Below are 23,196 nucleotides of genomic sequence, written 5' to 3' on the forward strand. Positions count from 1 at the left end.
GAGTGTACCTCTCCAGATTAATTTCAAATTCCCTTATTCCCTAAGCCATCCCTTGCATGCAATTTAGACAGCTGAGTCATGCTCACCTCCAGCCCCTGATACTTCTTTCAGGAATTAAGGGCATGTTTTCTATTTCAGTTGTTCTTCGAAGATCAGTCTTGTTACAGTCCCCTACAACACAAACGTTAGCTTATAACCTTGAAGATCAAATTAGTATTTCCTTTCAATGTGCACTCTTCCTGTTTCTTCTGAGAGGCATTCTGCCCAATCCATGACTCCATCATTTTATATACAAAGTCCTGGTCTAGAAAACCATATCCTGTTCCTAGTATCATTTACAAAGCCTTGTTCCTTTGTTACATCCTTTTTCCTCTACCAAGTTACAATGTCCACTCTCCAATCTTGTCTCTCAAAAGCCCTCAATTTACTCTGAGAGTCCATTAGGGACACCCATGCTATTCTAAGGCAAAAACAAGAAAATATTTACAAATAGAAAGGCTTTCTTTTTTTTTTTTTTTTTTTGAGGGCTTACTGTATGTTAGGTCACCTCATAAGCCCTTTACACATATGAATGTCAAACCTCACAGTTCTCCGAGGCAGATTATTCTCCCCATATAATAAGGAAAGTAAGACACAAAAATTTACAGAGTGACTAGAGAGCCCCCAGCTAGTGAGGGACAGATCAGACACTCAGACACTCAGACACACATCAGACTCCAGCACCACCACCGCTATCGGTAACTTCAGTCACAGGTGTGCTCGAACCTGCTCAGGCCAATACCGCTCCCTGCTGAATGCTGGGGTGACAAGATCTAAACTCAGTCCCTTGGCTGCACACCAATGAAAGGGATAAGGAAGCAGTGTTCCTGGTGAGGAAACAGGACACAGTAGTTCTTTAAAAAATTAAATTAAATTAAAAAAAAAAAAACCCACACCTCCTCCTCATGCCCATCTAGATGCAGGCATCCCAGGTCAGACAAGGAGACGACGGATGAGGGGACAGTGTGTTTTTAACTCTTGCACCCCACCTTCTCATGTCCCTGAGAAAGCTTGAAAGCGTTAGGAGAATCCTTCTCCTCTCTTCTCCAGAAAATCTGCACTTTATTATAGTCCGGCAGATAATCTCCTACACTGTGTCCTCTTCTGCTTCCGATACACACACCAGTTTTTACAATTCGGGCTCCAGAAGTAAACCTATTTCTTGACTTACTCTGTAGTTACAAATACCTTCATTTCACAATAATTCGTCCAGGTGGACAATTATGTGCAGTTTCTATATGCATGTTACGTACTTTCATCACACTGTTTAAAGGTGTGTCTGTTGAAGAACGATGACCACAACTAAAAACACTATTTTTACAAGTTTTTTCAACATTTCACCTTTCACTTAAACCATGTGTTACTAAGAGGCAGATCTTTTGGAATGTCTTTTTATATTTAAAAATATTAACTGGGGGCCCCTGGGTGGCTCAGTCTGTTAAAGTGTCCGACTCTTGATCTGGGCTCAGGTCATGATCTTGGGGTCATGGGATCGAGCCCCGCGGTGGGCTGCACACTGGGTGTGGAACCTGCTTGAGATTCTCTCTCTCCCTCTGCCTCTGCCCTTCACCCCCACCCATGCCCATTAAAAAAATAAATAAAAAATAAAAATAAATTTTAAAAATATTAACTGAGCTATGACATGAACAGAAGCTTCGATCTTCCACTGTCCTTCAATGGCTTCATCTTCTGCCTCTCCCAGATCACACACTTTAAGATCCAAACATACCTACCTACTTCATACATTGTTTTCACACCTGAAATGCCCTTTACATGCTTCATTCAACAAATGTTTATTTAGACAAGAAACAAAGTTGAACAGTGAGCCTCTGCCCAGTGGGGAAGCGGGGGAAGCAGCTATCTTTCAAATAATCATGCAAATAACATGAGTGCAGGTGTGATAAGTACCCTAAAAAAGGCGAGATACTTGAGCTTTTAGAGCAGAAGGTATCGGACTTAAGGAAGTCAGGGCTTGCCTAAAAAAGTAACGTGGGATCTAGAATCTGAAGGAATGAACAGGGAAGAGAGATGGGAGCAGCTTTCCAAGGAGAGAAATGTGCAAAGGCCCTGGGGTCAGAGAAGGCTGGTGGGTAAGAGGAGGCTAAAGAAGGCAACGTCCTTCTCTGCTTTCAAAATCTATCCTCTTCCATCAAATCCTGCTCAAATGTCACTTCCTATGTGAAGCTGCTCCCTCCTCTCCATTTTCACTGTAAATGGATATGTCCCTCATACCATCAGAGCATTTCTTTTATCCTTCTGTTAGCACTTAGCTCACTGTATTGCAATTATCTGTTTATACATCTGTCTCCCTCACTAGAGTAAGAATTAATGGAGGACAGGAGCAATAAACTATTACCCTTGTGTCTCTGTACAATCACAGATAAGCAAATTTTAAATGCCAAGTGTTTTATGAATGAAATAGGACAAACTACCCACGCTATGCACACCCAAGCATTTTACCTTGAAATTGCTTTACCTACTTTGTGAGTTCTCTACACTTTTTGCAAAGACTCAGCTGTAAAGTAGCGACTCTTTAAAAAAAAAAAGTTGTTTCCACCCCAACCTTAATGAATCATGAGGTGTTATTTACTTCAGCATCAGAAATAGCTGCCCAGACTTTGTTAGCACAACGTAATTCATTTTATAAATATCACACAATTATCTAATTTCTAAAAGTCTCTGCATGCTTTGAAAGGTGTTATTTTGGAAACAAGTCCTGGCCCATCCTAGGGAAATTCCCAAACCAGCATTGTCATGGCTAAGTAGATCTCCAGAAGCAATGAAAGGCCAGAGAGGAAGCATAAATCCCCTGCACTCCTGTGTACATTCGGAGTGCTGACAGCCCGGCGAGGGGGGGGTCTCCAACCCCACCCCACCCCCCTCACAGCTGCACTCACCTGGCCTGCTTGCCCTTACAGGTAATAATTCTAGAGCACCGCAAGGCCAACACTGGGCTGCCCTCCACCAGCACGGCACCAGCTGCCCTGCCCTGCCTGCCCGCGGAGGACTCGCTGGGATTATGGAACAGTGGCGGGCTGGTGTGCTGAGCCCTCCAAATGGGACTAACCGCTTTGGAGGTTCTTCTTGCTTGGGGTCAGCAACTCTAATGCAGATACTCCTGCCACTTCCAGAGCCAATCCCACACCCCTTCTAGGGAGACGAAAAGCAATGAAATCAAGATTAGGGTATTCCTGCGGCAACCCAATCCTCAGGCTCTCAGGCTATTCAATCCAGGGTTGTCAGACAGACCGTTGTGGGGGGGGGTACCCCAATCTGGACCTGACATCTCTGCAGGATTGTGGGGGAGGTCAGCAGGGGTAGGAATGGTAATTTAAAACCGTGTCTCCCGGAGCCGTGTTTACGAATTCAAGCAGATGTGTGCTTATCATTCCCATACTCGCACACTCCTGGAGCCCCTGAACTAAGAGCATATCCCTGAGAACAGCCCTCGCTCAGCCTGCTGCACACCACTTCCTCCCCCGACTTGTCTCCGCTCTGAAGGGCAGGATGTGGACTGCCTGGGAAAGGAGCCCTCCCCAGCCCAGCCAGACGGCTGCCCTTTGATCTCTTCCCACCAGACCGTGTTACTTTGCAGGCTGGGGTTTCTTTTTTCTTTTTTTTTTTTTTTAATCTGGCATACATGGAAGTTAGTACTTTATTACAGATTTCCTGCCTTTATCTCACTTAATTATAAAATCTCCTGGGAAGGAGGAAAGGATTCTCTGAAATGCCAGGGAAAGCGAGCAGACCCCATCAAGGAAGGAGGGGAGGCGCCCTGACCCGGTGGTCTATGCAGGGCACTTCTGATAGTGATGCAGTCAGCTTTGTTTCGCAATCCCGCATGACTTCATCCGTTTCATTCCCAGGATGGAAGCTGTTTGTCTTACACACCGGAGTCCTTGGCCCGTGTCCCTCAGACTGAGGGCAAAACGGCGGGGGGGTGGGGAGGGAGTCAGACGGGGGCGGGAGGGAGAGTCCCCAGCAAACCCTGGTCTGAGCTTCCGTGCCCAGGTCCATCCTGAGGCCTGTGTTCGTGCTTCACACACACCCCACCTTCTAAGGAAAGGGACGTCCCTGGGAATAGGTCAGAAGAAAGCATTCTGCTCTGGGAACTCCTGGCCAGTGGCCCTGTCCCCAGTCCCCTCCTCCAAAAAGGCATCCCTCCTCATCATGTTTTTGGGTCCCTGTGCATGCCTTATGGGGGGCATTTCCCATCGTTTTAGGAAAGTGTTTGTTAACCTATCAGTCACTCCCAAGAGCATGTAAGCCCCAAGAGGACAGAAAATGTGTAGTAGATAGTAGGCACTCAAATGTGAATGAAAATAACGAAGAATGCCCCATCACCAGGCTGTCAACATGAAGTCTCAAGCCAAAAACAATTTTTTTCACTGGTAGACTTCAAATACCAAAGAGCTTTTAAACATATTAAGTAAACCAGTATTTATTCAGAAATTATTACAGGCTAGGATTAGTACTAGTAGACAAATTTCAACCCATAAAAGCGGCCTTGCTTCACCCAAAAACTTGGTTTTCCCCCTAATTTGATGTATTCTGTGGGAGTAACGAGCCATTTACTGAGTAGCTGTATTCCTCACCTTTGAATGCTTTTAAAAAACAACCTGATGTCTACACAAACCCACTCTGAGGCCTTGAGAAAATGCTGCAGAGCAGACCCCAGCGTTGGCCCCACTCCGTCCACCTGTCACTCTGACACCCAGGGTGGACCACTTTTCTAGTTTCATAATGCTGCACTGAAGCTCACTAGCTTGGGTCCAGCTCCCTGGACCAATAGCCAGAATTCACCTCCCAGTCTTCTCTGGTTTTGACTCAGCATTCCTGCAGACGAGACGCATTAGCCCTACAGCTCCGTACACTACAAACGCAGGAAAACTGTAGGGAAGATTATAAACATGTCTCCAAGCGCTTACACGTCTCTGAAATGTTGTCTCATCTCTCCTCACAGCTGAGATGTGTCGAAAGGTAGATCTCAGGATCCATAGGACTGGTTATTTAACATAAAAATGCTTTAACAGTAATTCAGGGTTCCCTGCTCTGAAAGTAGACAAGTATGTTCTAGAATCCAGGTGTCAGCAAACTTTTTTCTTTTAATGGCCAGATAAATATTTTTAGATTTATCTTTGTGCCAACTACTCAATTGTGCCCTTGTAGCCCCAAAACAACCACAGACAATACCGTAAATGGGTGAACATGGCTTTGTTCCAATAAACTTTATTTACAAAACCAGCTGATGTAATCAGTGGTTGAATTCAACATTCCCAATACTAAATGATGGAAGATCCAAACTTCAATAACGCTGTCCCAAGCACAGTTCTGTCAGCTAGCACTGAATGTGGGATAAAAGCAACTCAACTGCCCTGGGCTAGTGCCTTGGCAAAGAAGTATATGTGATAATAATCTTTTGTGTTTGAAGACCATGCTTCAGAACTGTTGAAATGTTTCCACCATCAGTGGAAATCCATGTTTTCTCTTTAAAGAATCTTGAGCATTAGGAACCTGCATTTATAGAAGAGCCAAAGAGCTAGATGGCATAAAAGCTGTATAAACTCAGGAAAGGTAACCAGCCCACGCAGGCATCCAATTAATGACTCTGATCTGAACACAGGCATCAGTGGGGATCCACTCGGTGCCACCCCATTCAGTCACGGTCGAGAGCACCACGCTAGGTCTTAGGGATAAAAATATCCCATAACAAAAGTATATATCCAGAAAATATTAGCACTGAATGGGATTTGATGGTTCATCTAGGAAAACCATTAAAGTTATGCCAAGAAAATGAGGTAGGAAGAAACTGAACTTTGCCCAAGATCCCAAAGCCAGCTAGCTTATAGAGAAGTCAAGACCACAGGACAGTCAACTCTGCATCCTAAGAAGCAGGGACAGTGTCAAGTACGATTCAACACTGTATTCCCAGCCCTGACAACTGTTCCGGGCACACACAAGCCAATTAAACATTGGCAGCAGACGTGAGTAAAGAACGTAACGACGACAAATGAACCAGACCTCCATACTTCCCCAACAAAAGTTGCACGGACTAATAAAGTCTTTGTTCAAAAAAAATATTCTACGTATAACTTTCTCCCTGATGTTGAATCGTGCACTTAGTCCTTCAGACACCGCAATAAACTGCTGAACTAATGCAAGTAGCCTAAAGGAGTAGAAGCACCACTCACGGCAGCTAATTCCGTCCTAAGGAATTATTTATGCATGACGAGAATCTGTCTGGAACATCAATGATGTCTTTATCTTCAACTACTACTCACAGAGGACTCAGCCTGAGTGTACTAATACTGTCTGCCCAGGGTTTCCCAGGACTTGCAAAATGTAACCCTGATTGCTTCGAGGGGTTATGGCTTATTTCACATTATCTACACCCACTCATCCATCACCGGGTGACTTGGTGGTATACAAAGCAAGCTCTTCAAAGCGAGGGTTAGGAGGCACTCTGACTACGCCTGACTGTTGCCATATTTTCCCTTCCTGACAACAGACAAGACAGATGCTGCCCTGGGAGACTTGGCTGCAGAGAGAAGTGCTCCTACTTGACCACCATAATATCTAAGTACCTCCCCCAGGTCCACACTTGAAGGTCAAGTGGAAACGACCTGCATTCCTTCCACAGGTGTTGGCCTTTTAAAAGGAATGCAGACTTTGAGCTCCATTTATGTTTTCAAAATATTGCTTTTTCTTTGAAGTAACTTGGAATGTGTAACTTTACCCAGACTATGTGATTTTACTTCCACCCAGACTATATTTCTCTGACATGACTCTTCAATATCTCAACTATTAATTAAATGTTTTCACATAATCCCACAATAGAGAGCTGGAAGATAAATTCTCTCCTACCTTTCCTTGGAAAAGCCAGATGTGTGCGTGTGTGTTTGTGTGCTTGTGTGTGTGTGTGCGAGTGCGCGCGTGTGCATGCTGTGGGGAGAGAAAGGAGGATAGCAGCCTTAACTAAAAAGGCCAGAATAAGTCATCAACAATGACTAGTGAGCAGGAGACTTTTCCAGAACCCAAGTAATTAAAGACAGGGAAATGCCCTGCTTAATCATCGAGCCTTTCAAAGAAAATCACTACCAAATATACTCAGCTGATTTACAAAAATTCGGCCAACGTTCCCAACTATTGCAAAAGCAACAATAGTGATATTATGTTAAGTACCAAATCATTAAAACACTTAAAACATAAGACCTTGGGAAATAAATACTTCAGATAAAATTTTCTCAGTTCTTTGCTTTATTGATAGAACACTCTTCTTCTGGAAGCAACACTGAACCAAGAGAAATGCTGAAAATACTAAAAAGGAGCACACACGTGGGTACTTTTTATTTCACACACATACACTTTTTCCAGAGTGACATATATACACCTTTGTAGAAGTGAAATGCCAAATTCAAAATAAATTCAAAACATCTACAAGATAAATTCAGACATCTGAGGGGGTTTTCCCACAATTAAATTTGCAGGGCTATCAACAAACTCAGTTTATTTTAAGATTGCCTGCCCAATATATAAATTTCCCTTTGTGTTTGAAATACTTCTATCAGATAAGATAGCTTTTGTTTAAACTGCTATTTTCAGAATTTGCTCTGGGGTTTCAAATACACACAGTGAAGTAACTTGAGATTTCCTACTCCGCTTTTAAAAGTGTGTTTTCTGTCTGTTTGTATTTAGTAATTTCCTGTAAAATAAACTCACATAATTAACTTTCCTTGCTCCAACCTACATCCCACCCACCCCCATTCCTACTTCCTGAGGATGGTAATAAAATGCTGATTACATTTGCCTGCTATCTGCCACCTTCTCCTCCATCCCCCTCCCTGGCTCCCTTTGTCAAAAACTACACTCAGGTTTCAACCTTTGGTGGATGGAGGGAGACCTGGGGCAGAAACCAAGAGCCAATCAAATTTAGGGAGTTCCTGTTCATCTGCATTTATTGGGTAGCCCCCTTGCTCAGCTAGGGCCAATCAAGTGGGGGGAGAGATGTCCTACTGTTTTTGGTTTGTTTTTTCTTTTCCAAAATTCAGTGAAATCCCTGGACCACACCCCCTCCCCAACCCCCTCCGCCCCCCTGCACCTGCCGAAGCTGTCTCTGAGGTGTATGGGAATGCCTCTCTCTGATTCCTGACCAAGAGTTGAGATGGCTGGGAGAATCAGTACTAAGAGACTCCAGACTGAAAGACTACCCACCAACAATTACAGAATTCTATTTACAGATATAAATAGAAATCAAATCTGGCTTCTCATACAACAGAAATCAGCACATCTTCCTTCTTGATAATTAATCTTTCATTTCACACTACTTGAAAACTTCATAGATATCATACAAGTCATTCATTAGCATTATTACCTGGGCATTCCAAAAGCACACTTCCAAAGATGGCTCATAAGCAAAAAAAAAGAAAAAAAAATGTTGTAAGTCCATCACATTTTGTTGTTGGTACTTCCAGAACACAATGACCTTCATGTATATCGGTGTTTCTTACCCCAGCACTATGAACCTATTGGACCAAATAATTCTTCATTGTGGATGGCTATCCTACAGGATGTCTAGCAGCATCCATGACCTCTAAATATTTGATTCAAGTATTATCTTCAACCCTTCCTGTTCATGACCACCAAAATGTCTCAGGACACTGGCTAATGTCCTGGGGACAAAATCACCACCAGTAGAACAAAAACATAGACCTTAAAATCAGAATAATAAAAGGTACTGTTCTTCAGTCCCTACAGACAAAAATAGTGAAAATGCTAGCTACTTCATCATATGAAGGGTTCACCCTTCTAATTCCAGACAATGTCTCATACAGACCACTCAACATTTGAAGTCCATGATGGTAACTTCATATTATGACAATGCCTTAAGTTCACAAATGACACATCTGATTGTTACAAACCCACTGCCAAGAATAAAAGAGAACCCTAACATGGGAGCAGCCAATTATATAAGTCAATTAATAACAAAAATCAAAGAAACACACTGACAACATACAATAACAGTAGGGGACATTAACATCCCCCTCACTGAAATTGACAGATCATCTAAGCAAAAGATCAACAAGGAAATGAAGACTTTAAATGATACAATGGACCAAATGGATGTCACAGATATATTCAGAACATTCCATCCCAAAGCAACAGAATACACATTCTTCTCTAGTGCCCATGGAACATTCTCCAGAATAGATCCCATCCTAGGTCACAAATCAGGTCTTAACTGATACCAAAAGACTGGGATCATTCCCTGCGTATTTTCAGACCACAATGCTTTGAAACTAGAACTCAATCACAAGAGGAAAGTCGGAAAGAACTCAAATACACGGAGGCTAACGAGCATCCTACTAAAGAATGAATGGGTCAACCAGGAAATTAAAGAATTTTAAAAATTCATGGAAACAAATGAAAATGAAAACACAACTGTTCAAAATCTTTGGGATGCAGCAAAGGCGGTCCTAAGAGGAAAGTATCTAGCAAAACAAGCCTTTCTCAAGAAACAAGAAAGGTCTCATATACACAACCTAAACCTACACCTAAAGGAGCTGGAGAAAGAACAGCATATAAAGCCTAAACCCAGCAGGAGAAGAGAAATAGTAAAGATCAGAGCAGAAATCAATGAAATAGAAACCAAAAGAAGAGGAGAACAGATCAATGAAACTAGGAGCTGGTTTGTTGAAAGAATAAGACAGATAAACCTCTGGCCAGACTTATCAAAAAGAAAAGTGAACCAAATAAATAAAATCATGAATGGAAGAGGAGAGATCACAACCAACAGCAAAGAAATACAATTATAAGAACATATTATGAGCAACTATATGCCAGCAAATTAGGTAATCTGAAAGAAATGGATGCATTCCTAGAGATGTATAAACTACCAAAACTGAACCAGGAAGAAATAGAAAACCTGAACAGACCCATAACCACTACGGAAATTGAAGCAGTTATTAAAAATCTCCCAACAAACAAGAGCCCAGGGCCAGATGGCTTCCCAGGGGAATTCTACCAAACATTTAAAGAAGAATCAATATCTATTCTGCTGAAACTGTTCCAAAAAATAGAAATGGAAGGAAAACTTCCAAACTCATTTTATGAGGCCACCATTACCTTGATCCCAAAATCAGACAAAGACCCCATCAAAAAGGAGAATTACAGACCAATATCCCTGATGAACATGGATGCAAAAATTCTCACCAAAATACTAGCCAATAGGACCCAACAGTACATTAAAAGGATGATTCACCACGACCAAGTGGGATTTATCCCTGGGCTGCAAGGTTGGTTCAACATCTGTAAATCAATCAACGTGATACAATACATTAATAAAAGAAAGAACGAGAACCATATGATCCTCTCAATAGATGCAGAAAAAGCATTTGACAAAGTACAGCATCCTTTCTTGATCAAAACTCTTCAGAGTATAGGGATAGAGGGTACATACCTCAATATCATAAAAGCCATCTATGAAAAACCCACAGCGAATATCATTCTCAATGGGGAAAAACTGAGAGCTTTCCCCCTAAGGTCAGGAACATGGCAGGGATGTCCACTATCACCTCTGCTATTCAACATAGTACTAGAAGGCCTAGCTACAGCAATCAGACAACAAAAAGAAATAAAAGGCATCGGAATCAGCAAAGCAGCAGTCAAACTCTCACTCTTTGCAGATGATATGATACTTTATGTGGAAAACCCAAAAGACTCCAAGCTAAAACTGCTAGAACTCATACAGGAATTCAGTAAAGTGGCAGGATATAAAATCAATGCACAGAAATCAGTTGCATTTCTATACACCAACAAAACAGAAGAAAGAGCAATTAAGGAGTCGATCCCATTTACAATTGCACCCAAAACCATAAGATACCTAGGAATAAATCTAACCAAAGATGCAAAGAATCTGTACTCAGAAAACTATAAAATACTCATGAAAGAAATTGAGGAAGACACAAAGAAATGGAAAAACGTTCCATGCTCATGGACTGGAAGAACAAATCTTGTGAGGATGTCAATGCTGCCTAGAGCAATCTACACATTTAATGCAACACCTATCAAAATACCATCAACTTTTTTCAAAGAAACGGAGCAAATAATCCTAAAATTTCTATGGAACCAGAAAAGACCCCGAATAGCCAGAGGACTGTGGAAAAAGAAAAGCAAAGCTGGTGGCATCACAATTCCGGACTTCCAGGTCTATTACAAAGCTGTAATCATCAAGACAGTATGGTAGTGGCACAAAAACAGACACATAGATCAATGGAACAGAATAGAGAGCCCAGAAATGGACCCTCAACTCTATGGTCAACTCATCTTTGACAAAGCAGGAAAAATGTCCAATGGAAAAAAGACAGTCTCTTCAACAAATGGTGTTGGGAAAATTGGACAGCCACATGCAGAAGAATGAAACTGGACCATTTCCTTACACCACACACAAAATTAGATTCAAAATGGATGAAAGACCTAAATGTGAGACAGGAGTCCAACAAAATCCTAGAGGAGATCACAGGCGGCAACCTCTTCGACCTCAGCCGAAGCAACTTCTTCCTAGAAACATCACCAAAGGCAAGGGAAGCGAGAGCAAAAATGAACTATTGGGACTTCATCAAGATAAAAAGCTTTTGCAAAGCAAAGGAAACAGTCAACAAAACCAAAAGACAACCGACAGAACGGGAGAAGATATTTGCAAATGACATATCAGATAATGGGCTAGTATCCAAAATCTATAAAGAACCTATCAAACTCAACACCCAAAGAACAAATAACCCAATCAAGAAACGGGCAGAAGACATGAACAGGCACTTTTCCAAAGAAGACATCCAAATGGCCACAGACACATGAAAAAGTGCTCAACATTGCGCGGCATCAGGGAAATCCAAATCAAAACCTCAATGAGATACCACCTCACACCAGTCAGAATGGCTAAAATTAACAAGTCAGGAAATGACAGATGTTGGTGAGGATGTGAAGAAAGGGGAACCCTGCTACACTGTTGGTGGGAATGCAAGCTGGTGCAGCCACTCTAGAAAACAGTACGGAGGTTCCTCAAAAAGTTGAAAATAGAACTGCCCTACAACCCAGCAGCTGCACTACTCGGTATTTACCCCAAAGATACAAATGTGATCCGAAGGTGTACGTGCACCCCAAAGTTTATAGCAGCAATGTCCATAATAGCCAAACTATGGAAAGACCCAAGATGTCCATCAACAGATGAATGGATAAAGATGTGGTATATATATATATATATGGATATATATATACACATACATACCATGGAATATTATGCAGGCATCAAACAAAAAACAAAAACAAAAAAACAAAAACGAAATCTTGTGATTTGCAACAACATGGATGGAACTGGAGAGTATTATGCTAAGCGAAATAAATCAATCAGAGAAAGACAAGTCATATGATCTCACTGATATGAGGAATTCTTAATCTCAGGAAAGAAACTGAGGGTTGCTGGAGTGGAGGGTGGGATGGGAGGGATGGGGTGACTGGGTGATAGACACTGGGGAGGGTATGTGCTCTGGTAAGCGCTGTGAATTGTGCAAGACTGATGAATCACAGACCTGTACCTCTGAAACAAATAATATATTATACGTTAAAAAAAAAAAAGAAGATAGTAGGAAGGGAAAAATGAAGGGGGGAAATCGGAGGGGGAGATGAACCATGAGAGACGATGGACTCTGAAAAACAAACTGAGGGTTCTAGAGGGGAGGGGGGTGGGAGGAGGGGTTAGCCTGGTGATGGGTATTAAAGAGGGCACGTATTGAATGGAGCACTGGGTGTTATACGCAAACAATGAATCATGGAACACAACATCAAAAACTAATGATGTAATGTATGCTGATTAACACAATAAATTTTAAAAAAATAATCTAATGAATCATGGCAAAAAAAATCTTATTTTGATGTTTTGCATTTTGCAGTATTTTAATTAAGACATTTTCATTTCATTTAAAAAAAAAAAAAAAAGAATGAAAGAGAAGTCCCAAGGGATAAAATCATAAACATCTTCCCAGACCAGAAATGGACAGAAATGCCAACTAGCAAGACAGGCTAAGCCCAAAGATGTTGGAATCCTGAGTGGCTGCAGCAGTGGTGCTTCTGACCTGGATGCCTGGCACAGTCCACATCCAAGCAGTTTCATTCCAAGGTGTACGAGAGAAGCTCTTGAATGTGTGCATCAGCTGACACGTGCAGGAGTGTCCATAACTGCACTGCTCTTGACAGTAAAGCAATGGAAATACACCTGCACTAATGGGACAATGAATATATTGTACAATTTGTAAACAATGCAATATCATCCATCGCTACCATAGTAAAACTGCTGTTATAGGTAACACTAGTGAATCTTCAAAACCCGACTTTGGATAAAGAGCAATCACAAAAGGCTAGCTAAATGTGATGGTATTTTTACGAAGTTCAAATATAAATCTAAGTCTGTTAAATCTATTTTTAAAAGCCCAACGTGCGTGTGTTTAAAAGCAAATAAGCAACACTAAATTCAGACCGGCGGTTTCCTCTGGGGAGGAAGTAAAAGGTTATACACAGGTAAAGGAAACTGCGTTGGAAATGCCTGTGGTGAATTAACTGGTATTCATTTAACAGCATGCTTCATAACATATAATATCTAATATTACATATATAATAGTATGCGTGCATGTGTGTACTCTTTGTATATGTTAAATATTATATAACAGTTTTTAAATTTCTCTTGCAGGAAAGCGGGAAAAGAGACCTAAGAAAAGTGGCAAACAAACAAAAAAAATGAACACAATATTCGAGGACAGATTTCAGTAAAAAAGTGAAGTCAAGGGATGACACAAGCATGGGGATATATGAAACAACAAGCCAAGCAGCTGGCAAAATATCAGTAAATTTGATGAACTGACTGAGAAATTACTAACCAATTTTTTTTTAATGTTAAGAAGTGTAAATTTCAAACTCTGGCAACAAACACAAGATGAGAAGCGTTGTTTAATAGATAGGTAAGCCAAGCTTACCTTTTCTTTTCATAGTCAGGAAGAAGGTAAACATACTGAAGAACTACTGATTTTATTAGAAACTGTTACATGATACATAGGCTATTAAGCACTTAAAAGCAATCACTGGAAAACATTAGAAATTTCACCTGTGCGTTCCAATGGGGGAAAGGGAGGGGCAATCATATCAGGAAATGAGGAAAAAGAACCCAAAAGAAAAAGTGGTAAATAGGAACGACTAAGTTGTAAAGAGGTGGAAATAAAATAGATAACGTAATTACAGTAAGTGCGTATTGATAAAATGCACTTACTAAAAGAGTCTGATAAAGGCTTAACAGAGAAAACTGAAACAATACACCAAGAAAACCTGAATATAAAAGGATCAGAGAAGATAATCCTGGTAAGGCAAATAACCAGAAGTAAGGCTGTGTTACAATAAATATCAGAAAAAGTAGAATTTAAGGAAAACATCTGAAGGGTTAAATATGGACTCTACGTCATAAAAAAAAAATCCATGCACCTGTAACATTCATAAGCTTACGTTCACCAAATATAGCCTTAAAAAAACAAAAAGCAAAAACAGAATTATGACGTGATCCTGTCAAGCCCAAAATTGTATTGCGATGTTAACACACCTTTGTCAAACACTGTTAATCAAGTAAAATATTAGTCAGGATATAAAAAATTAAAATCAACTATCCAATAAATACATATAGAATCCTGTAGCCAGCAAGTAGAGCACACCCATTCTCTTTTTTTTTTTTTTTAAACATTTTATTTATTTATTTGATAGAGACACAGCGAGAGAGAGAGAACACAAGCAGGGAGAGTGGGAGAGGGAGAAGCAGGCTTCCTGCCAAGCAGGGAGCCCGATGCAGGGCTTGATCCCAGAAGCCTGGGATCGTGACCTGAGCCGAAGGCAGACGCTTAACGACTGAGCCACCCAGGTGCCCCGAGCACACCCATTCTTTTCAAATACATATAACATTAGTTACTAAAACCAACTCTGTACTGTCATAAATGAGGTCTTCATAAAAATTCAAAGACCCATATCATACAGAACTTGTTCTTAAAATTATTAAAATAAAAAAGATATTAAGTATTTATATGGGAAGAAAGGAAAAGTAATGAGCTATCCAACTTAAGATCAATAAAAAAAACTCACAAAATAAGAAACTAAAAACATAAGAAAAAATATGTAAATAAAAAATAGAGATGATGAACCAAACCAGAAGTTTTTTTGGACATTATCAAGATATATGAGCCTCTGTCAGGATAATGAAAAATAGAGAAGGGGACACTATCAAGAGGGATACACACATCAGGCATTAAAATCAAGAGAGTACCTGAACCATTTATGCCAATAAAACTGAAAATTACATAGTACTATAGTTTCTCTTTATTGAAGTATCACAGCTAATAATTGAGGAATTATATTCATCAGTTTGGAAACCCTAAGGAAATAATGCATCTGAGTAATGATCCATAATGGCTGCTAAAATCATAACTAGGCCTCATGAGCCTCCTGATAAAACACATCACAAATAATTCATACTGAAAAAAAAGATCGAGAGAAAGAGCCTAAATCCAAGGAAACCTCTACACTAGTGTTGTCCATGGTGGAATATGACAAACCAATCTTATGACTTACATGAAGAACCAAAGGACAGGAAAAATTAAGAAAATTTTTAAGAACAAAACACGGAGGGGAGAGACACCCTATAACAGGACAACACTCTACATACTCTGTCATTGGGACAAAGACACACAATGCAGGGACTGACAATTAGACCATGGAACAGAATCAAGATTCCCAACACAAACTCATGAACACGGGAAAAACAGAGCATGTTAAGAAGTCACTGGCAGCCTGGAATCTGGGTTTGGGAAGACACTGCAACCTACACACCCAAGGACGCATTAACAAAATTCAGAAAAGCCAAAGGAGAAACGAGCTCTGTGGACAGTCAGAAAACCACTGAGTGCCTCCATGTTACCGATAAAGCCTGAGGTGGGATCTTTGAGATGGATGGTTACACTGGGGAGGGCAGTGATTGAGGACACCTGAACAACCACACGGTGCCGAAGAGCAACAAGGAGACGGCAATGGTGAACAGCAAACACACAAGGAAGATGGGAGAAAATGGAATCATCTGAATCCAAATCCATTCAACACACACTGAATCCCTACCACCAGAGACTGAACTTCAGGACCCCTGCCTAAAGAGTGGGGGATCTCAATTCACATATATCATCACCAGCAACATCACCATGTGGCACTGTGGTATAACACCAGGAACCCTGAACTTGAAGTCAAGTCAAGACCTAAGGTCCAAGCGTAGTCAGTACGGGGTGGTGGGATAGCCTGGGCTTGTTTTACACACACCCCTGCACTTACCAGGATCTTGAATAAGTTACTTCTTCATGTCTCCATGTCCCCATGGGTAAAACAAGGATAATAGTAGAGTACCTCCCTAATAGGACGAGTGTGAAGATTTAAAAATTTAATATGTGTAAAGCACTTAGAAAAGCTCTCAGAAAACAGTAAGCACTCAATAAACCCTAGCTGTTATTATTACCAGCTTTCTAGTTGAATGCCTTTGGGCCTAAGTCCTTGAAATCCCTGAGCTTCTGTTTCCTTCTTTTTAAAAACATAATATTCCTGTCCTCATAACATTGCTATATGGTTGTAGAAGCAAATAAAAAGGAAAACAGCTTCATAAATTGCCAATGTTATTCCAATAGTAGTTATAGAACTAAGTTCCACTGCATTTCAAAGAATCAAGAGCTCTTCTTCTTGTATTGACTGTTATTTGCTAACTCCCTGGGTTGCCAAGAACTTCGTACAGCAATTTCATTTTACAAAATTAGCCACTCTCAGTTCATAATAAGTAATTAAAGGAATTTTCTCCAGAAATCTAATACATTAATCAGCTGGATACAGCAGATGGATGTCCAACCATTAGAGATGTCTCAACAATTAAGTTAACCTTTAACAAAAATACGTGTACACACAGGCCAACAAGATCAGACTTAAAAGATGTGAATGCCGCTTCTTAAAGCACTATATTCGCAATGTTTATCCTTTCTTTTTATTCCTATTTTTAAAATGTAGGACAACTTTTTTGATAAAGCTTTTCTGCAAACTCATCTCCAGAGAGGAGAAGAAATAAGGCTAATGCATGCTCATAAAAGAGGCTATCTAAAGGTTTCCAAAAGCAAAATTGGAGAATACAAATATATCTCTGGAAAATGGATAATTCTGGAGTCAGTATCATAAAATACCCCCCTCCACCCAGCGCTCCTATTCCACTTTCAAAGCTGGCCCCAGATTATTGAAGAAAAGGTTAGTATCTTTGTGGATGGGTCAAATCCTCTGTTCCTTTTCCTCACCAGCTCTTCGTAACTATTCCTACCTACCCTCTTTCACTTTTGATAATTTTACTGATTGTCAACTGCCTTTACCAGAAAATGAAAAGAGATAATGGGAAGGCAAAAATCATACCAAATTAATCCATCTTTCTTCTTTCAGGCAGCTCTGATGAAGAGTTTTAGGGGCAGAAAAAAATAGCCAAAAATGATGGCTTGAAATTATTTGAATCAATACACACATGATGAATAATGAGAAGGAAGTCACAGCATACAAGCTTTTTAAAACTGTAAAGAAACCTCCCAGGTTACTCAGTTTTATATATACAGAGATAAAACCTGAATTCCAAATTCGTAAAGGAATCAGTAACCCAGCATATTTTGGGTCTGAGAGGTACATACCGGTATTCCAAGTAAATTCTTAGAGTAAAAGACTGCGAAAATAATCAGTGTATGGCGCCCAGCCAGAGCAAGAAACTGGGGAGATCACCAGCCATAAACAGCATGTCATGCCCCACCATGAGATGAGAATGAGCTAACATACACAGGAAGTTGATTTATGATGAAGTGACCCTTCAAGGCATTTCGGAAAGGATGGTATTTTCAACAAATGACTGGTTCAAATAAAGTGGTCCTTTATTTCACAGCTTACATAAAAGTCTATTCTGAGTGGGCTGTAGATCTACATGTGAAAAACAAAACAATAAAGGTTCCAGAAAATGACATGGAGATAGAGGAAAAAAATTCAACAGAACACAAATGACATTAATCACAAAGGAAAACACTGATGAATTTGAGGACATTAATATTAATATCTCCTGTTCACCAAAAGGCACCATTATGAGAGCAAAAAGGCAAACCACAGAGTGGGCAGTGATATTTGTAACACATTTAACTATCAAAAGGCTCTTTTCCAAAGTACACAAAGAACTCTTACAAGTCAAAGAAATGAAGTAAAATTCAATAAAAAATGGGCAAGTAATTTGATCAAGTTGCTCAAAAAGAAGGATCCACATGTGCACTAAGTGTAAGAAAAGGTGGCTGGCTGGATATTCACCCAAAGAATACAAAAGTACTAATTCAAAGGGATCCATGCACCCCAAAGTTTATGGCAGCATTATTTACAATAGCCAAATTATGCAAGCAGCCCAAGTGTCCATCAATTGATAAATGGATAAAGATGTGGTATACACATATACAGTGGAATATTACTCAGCCATAAAAAAAACCCAAGGAAATCTTGCCATTTGCAACAACAACCTGGATGGATCTAGAGAGTATAATACTTAGTGGCATAAGTCAGAGAAAGACAAATACCATATGATTTCATCCATATGTAGAATTTAAGAAACAAATGAGCAAAGGGGGAAAAAGACAAATCAAGAAAGAGACTCTTAATTATAGAGAACTAATGATTACCAGAGAGGAAGGGGGGGGAATCTGGGGGACGGGGGGGATAGGTGAAGGGGATTAAGAATCGCACTTGTTATGATGAGCACTGGGTGATGTAAAGAAGTGTTGACTTCAGAGTATTGTACACCTGAAAACAATATAACACTATATGTTAACCAACTGGAATTAAAATAAAACTTAGGAAAAAAGGTTGTTGACTTCATTAGCCATTAGAGGGAAATATAAATTAAGACAATGATGAGATACTTCTACAGACCCACCAGAATGGCAAAAATGAACATTTTTTTGTCATTTTGTCAACAGCAAATGTTGACACAATGTAGAGCAATGGAGAAACTTCGTTCACAACCTCCTCAGGAGCTTCCCAGGTATAAGCTCAACCTCCCCTCAGCACCAAATCCTCACTATAGGGAGGACAGAGAGAGACCAAAGACAGAGGCCAGCCACCCCAGGTTGGCAGGTGGAGGTTTTAATGAAGCAAAAGGAACTTACATACGAGGTTTGTCTTGGGTCACAGCAAGACCAATGGATTCCCCACACAAGCCTTATCTTAAAAGTTTACGGAGAGACCCTAACTGGGCTCAGTCCTGTATACAATGTAGGTGTTCTCCACACCATGTCACCATCTCAAGGCTATGTTCTTGGAGAAGCCTCTGGGCTCAGGAAAGACAAGGGGGACTCACATTCCAGCGAGGGGGCGGGGGAGGGGGGGCAGGAGGGGCAGTGATGAGGAGCCTCTGATCGCCTAGGTCAAGCCTCATGGATCAACTGGTAGTCGCGTCTTCTCAATCACCTTCTCCAACAAAACTTCATACACTTGTACTGGTAGTATAAAAAGGTACAACTAGCCTCAAAATCTCTGTGGCAATGCCAACTGAGAATATGAAAACCTCCTAACCCAGCAATGTTGCTCCTGAGGCATGTGTGTTTCTGTGAATATGTGCATATTGAACAGAACCATATACACATGTATCAAAAGATTTGTCCAAAAACAATAAAGGTTTTTGTACAAATCTCTTTTTCATAGCATCATTATTGAGGCCAAAAACTGGGAAGAACCTATGTCCATTAATAACAGAATGGATGGTCGATCCAGTGAAATTTTATAGGATGCCTTTGAACCTTTCAAACATGACGTGGGGGCAGGGAGGGGGAGCCAAACTTGAAAGAATATAAACAATGATATTCCATTTGTATAGAGTTCAAAATCTGGCAAAACTAATCTAAGGGAAGGCATAAGGATGGTTTCTGAGATGCTGGGAATGACTCCAGTGAGAATCTATAGTATTCTTTGAGCCGTGCACTTACGACTTGTTTACCTTTGTGCGTGTACATTATAAAGAAAAATGTTAGCTAGAAAGCAAAATAAATGCTTCACTTCCTTGCCCCCAGTAGCTCTGCTTCTACAACTTTGAGGAAAGGATACCACAGACAAAAAAAAAAAAAAAAAAAAAAGTTAGGCATGATAGGCCACGCAGCATTACTTATGACAAAAAAAGAATACTCACAAAGAAAAGGTAAATTGTGGCAGATCTAATCAGATACCAAGGACACAATAAAAGGTCTTACAAAGATTCAATCGTCTATGCAAACCAACCATTAAAAGAAAAGACTGAAGATAGGCCAGATGGAAATATGCCAAAATCTTTGCAGTATTTAAGTAGCCAGATTTCATGTGACTTTGCTTTAAAAGATGTGTTATACTTAGACTAAAAAAGACGTTAAGAGTTTACAACAGAATGCTTTGATCTTTTCTCCATACGGCTGAGAGGGTGGGTGAGAAATTGCCTCCGCCTCACTAAATAACAAATGCGGAAAAATCCCCTGGACAAGAGAGGTGAGGTCACTTGGGTAAGTACCCACTGACCTAACTGCATATCCTTCTGCCTCCACAGCCTTCACAACGTAAGACAGACAATTTTGTTCTCTAAAAGGTAGATGAATGTGACGGAATAATGTAAGCCCAGGAATTCTACAGAATATAGGGTTGAGATTCTCTGGCTTTTGCCCCAGGGACTGAAGAAAAGGCCCCTTTAATCAACGGTTCTGGAACCAAGGAGATGTAAGTCACAACAGTCTGTTTGTTATTTGCAGGCATGCTTGGTGTTCTGGTCTCAATCATAGGACAAGAATACTAAGCAAGCATGAGGCTCTGTGTGCCATGCTTTGTTGGGTTATGAAGAATACAAAAATGATCACTACCCTCCAGCGGCTTAGAATCTTGTTTACCAGACAACACACTGTAAGATAAAAACAAATTTTAAAAAATGTCAGTGAACTAACCATCTACGTCAATGGTTACCATCCCTGTTCTTCCAAGCTCTGACCCTACCATCAAGGCTTCAAACCTGGAAACTGCATTCCTCAGACTCCTTTGGCTCAGCAGGATTCTAGGTTTAGGTTCTTTCAATGAGAGACACTAGCAGAATCCATTTGTCTTTGGCTCTGGAGCAGAAACAGCAACAGATACGGGCTGGGTCCTGCTACCCAGGCTCCTTTAGAGAAAGCAGCATAGGGCCGAGCTGCCCTGTAGCGACTCAGTGGGAAATGTTGGGACAGAGAAGGCCGGGGGGGGCAGTCAGGGTCTCCTGCAGTCCCTGATCTGGATTTGTTCCTCCAGTCCTTCTAACAATTATAACCCAATGCTCTGTATTAAATCCTTCTCTGCTTGAAATACATAAATAGATTCAGCTCCCTTGACTAACCCACGCCTAAGTCACAAAGCAGCAAAATCTCCTCTTCTGAGCCCCTTTGAAAATAGGCCAAATTTTACTATACATCAGTTTTTTTACTCTACCACTCACTCCTTTTAGTTATTTTTGTAAGTTTTCTCTCTGCTGAATGCCAAGAATATGAAACACGGTGAAGCAGGAAAATTAAAGTTCTCACCTCTGACATAGGACAGAGATTCATCCGCTCTCAGATTACTGATGTTTATCCTTTAGGATAGGCATGACATACTAAGTACAGCATGCCACTGCTTGAGTTTAAGATAATTATATAATCACTGAAAAATTTGTCTGATTTGAAATTAAGCTTATCAAAACTGTGTGAATGAGTGTATATATGTGCACATACTCATATAATATCCTGTGCCTTTTAAATTTTGTCCCTTACCTAGATTCCCACATTCCTGTATACACAAAAACCTGTTTCATGATCACTTAGATTACCTAAAACCATGTACAACTCATGAACAGTATAGAAATTAATACAGTCCTCACAATTTACATGCATCACTCCATCAGTGTGGGGGAAAGAAAAAGCCATTCCCTATGGTGTTCAAAAATCAACAGGAATTAGGTCCGATTTCTGGTTCTGGGTGAGATGATATAAGCATATTTCATCCACCTCATCCACTGAACAGAACTATAAAACCTGAACACATGACATAGAGGAGCTGTTTGAAAACTCTCAGAAGTAAATAGGCACATCAAAAAAGACCAGTGGAATCTGAAATACCAAGTGGCAGTGGGTTTATCATTTATTGGCCGGGAGAATCCTTTAGCATGAGCTTAATATAGCCAGAAACCTAGAAATGAGCATGGCATTCGAGTAGGAGAAAGCTACAAGTGCTCTAATTCTGGCTCATGGAAGGGAAAAGGGGACTCCTCAAACTCCCGGGAGCAGGGGAATCCCCAGCCTTGTTCCATGTATCCCCTTTCCTCCCAGTTTTCTAATGCCCTTGCCCCCAGCTGGCTCTGTGGCAGCGATGGCAGAGGGCTGTAATGGGAGTCAGCAAGAATGAAAACTCTGAGGGAGAGGATCTTTCTATCCATTTGGTGAAGTTGTGATCACAAGACACTGAGGCCAACCCCTTGTGCTTTTTTACACTGTCCTTCTGATGTTTGGGCACTAACAGGGAAGCACACAGCAGAACCTAGAGAACTGAGAAGGTGATCTCCAAAAAACTGAAAGGTATAGGGAAAATGCAGAGGGAGTTGCTCAGATCATCACCAAGCCTAAAATGCATGGATCAGATGATTAATTACGTACCCAAGACTTTGAGAAATGAACTAACAGATGGACCACTACATAGGTCACAGACTGACTGCTGGAAGGTACACGCCCAGAACACAACCAAAGAGCATTACACGGACTTTGAAAAGTAAACTAATATTGAAACATAAGCCCCCACTAAACATAGGTTTGGAACTTGCAGCCTCAATCTAACCAGGTCAAATGCCTGCTTTTAAAAAAAAAAAAACATTCTTCATAAGATTTAAACACAACCCAGAGTCTCATAATGTAATCTTCAAAATATTCAGGATAGATTCCAAAATTACTCAACATACCAAGAACCATAAGAATTTCAACTCGCACAGGAAAAGATAGTCAACAGACGCCAATGCCGACATGATACAGATGTTGAAATTAT

Source organism: Mirounga angustirostris, unplaced genomic scaffold (assembly GCF_029215605.1).
Source record: "Mirounga angustirostris isolate CCGP_5_RB_7025 unplaced genomic scaffold, mMirAng1.0.hap1 SCAF_8, whole genome shotgun sequence".
In the NCBI taxonomy this organism is placed as follows: Eukaryota; Metazoa; Chordata; class Mammalia; order Carnivora; family Phocidae; genus Mirounga; species Mirounga angustirostris.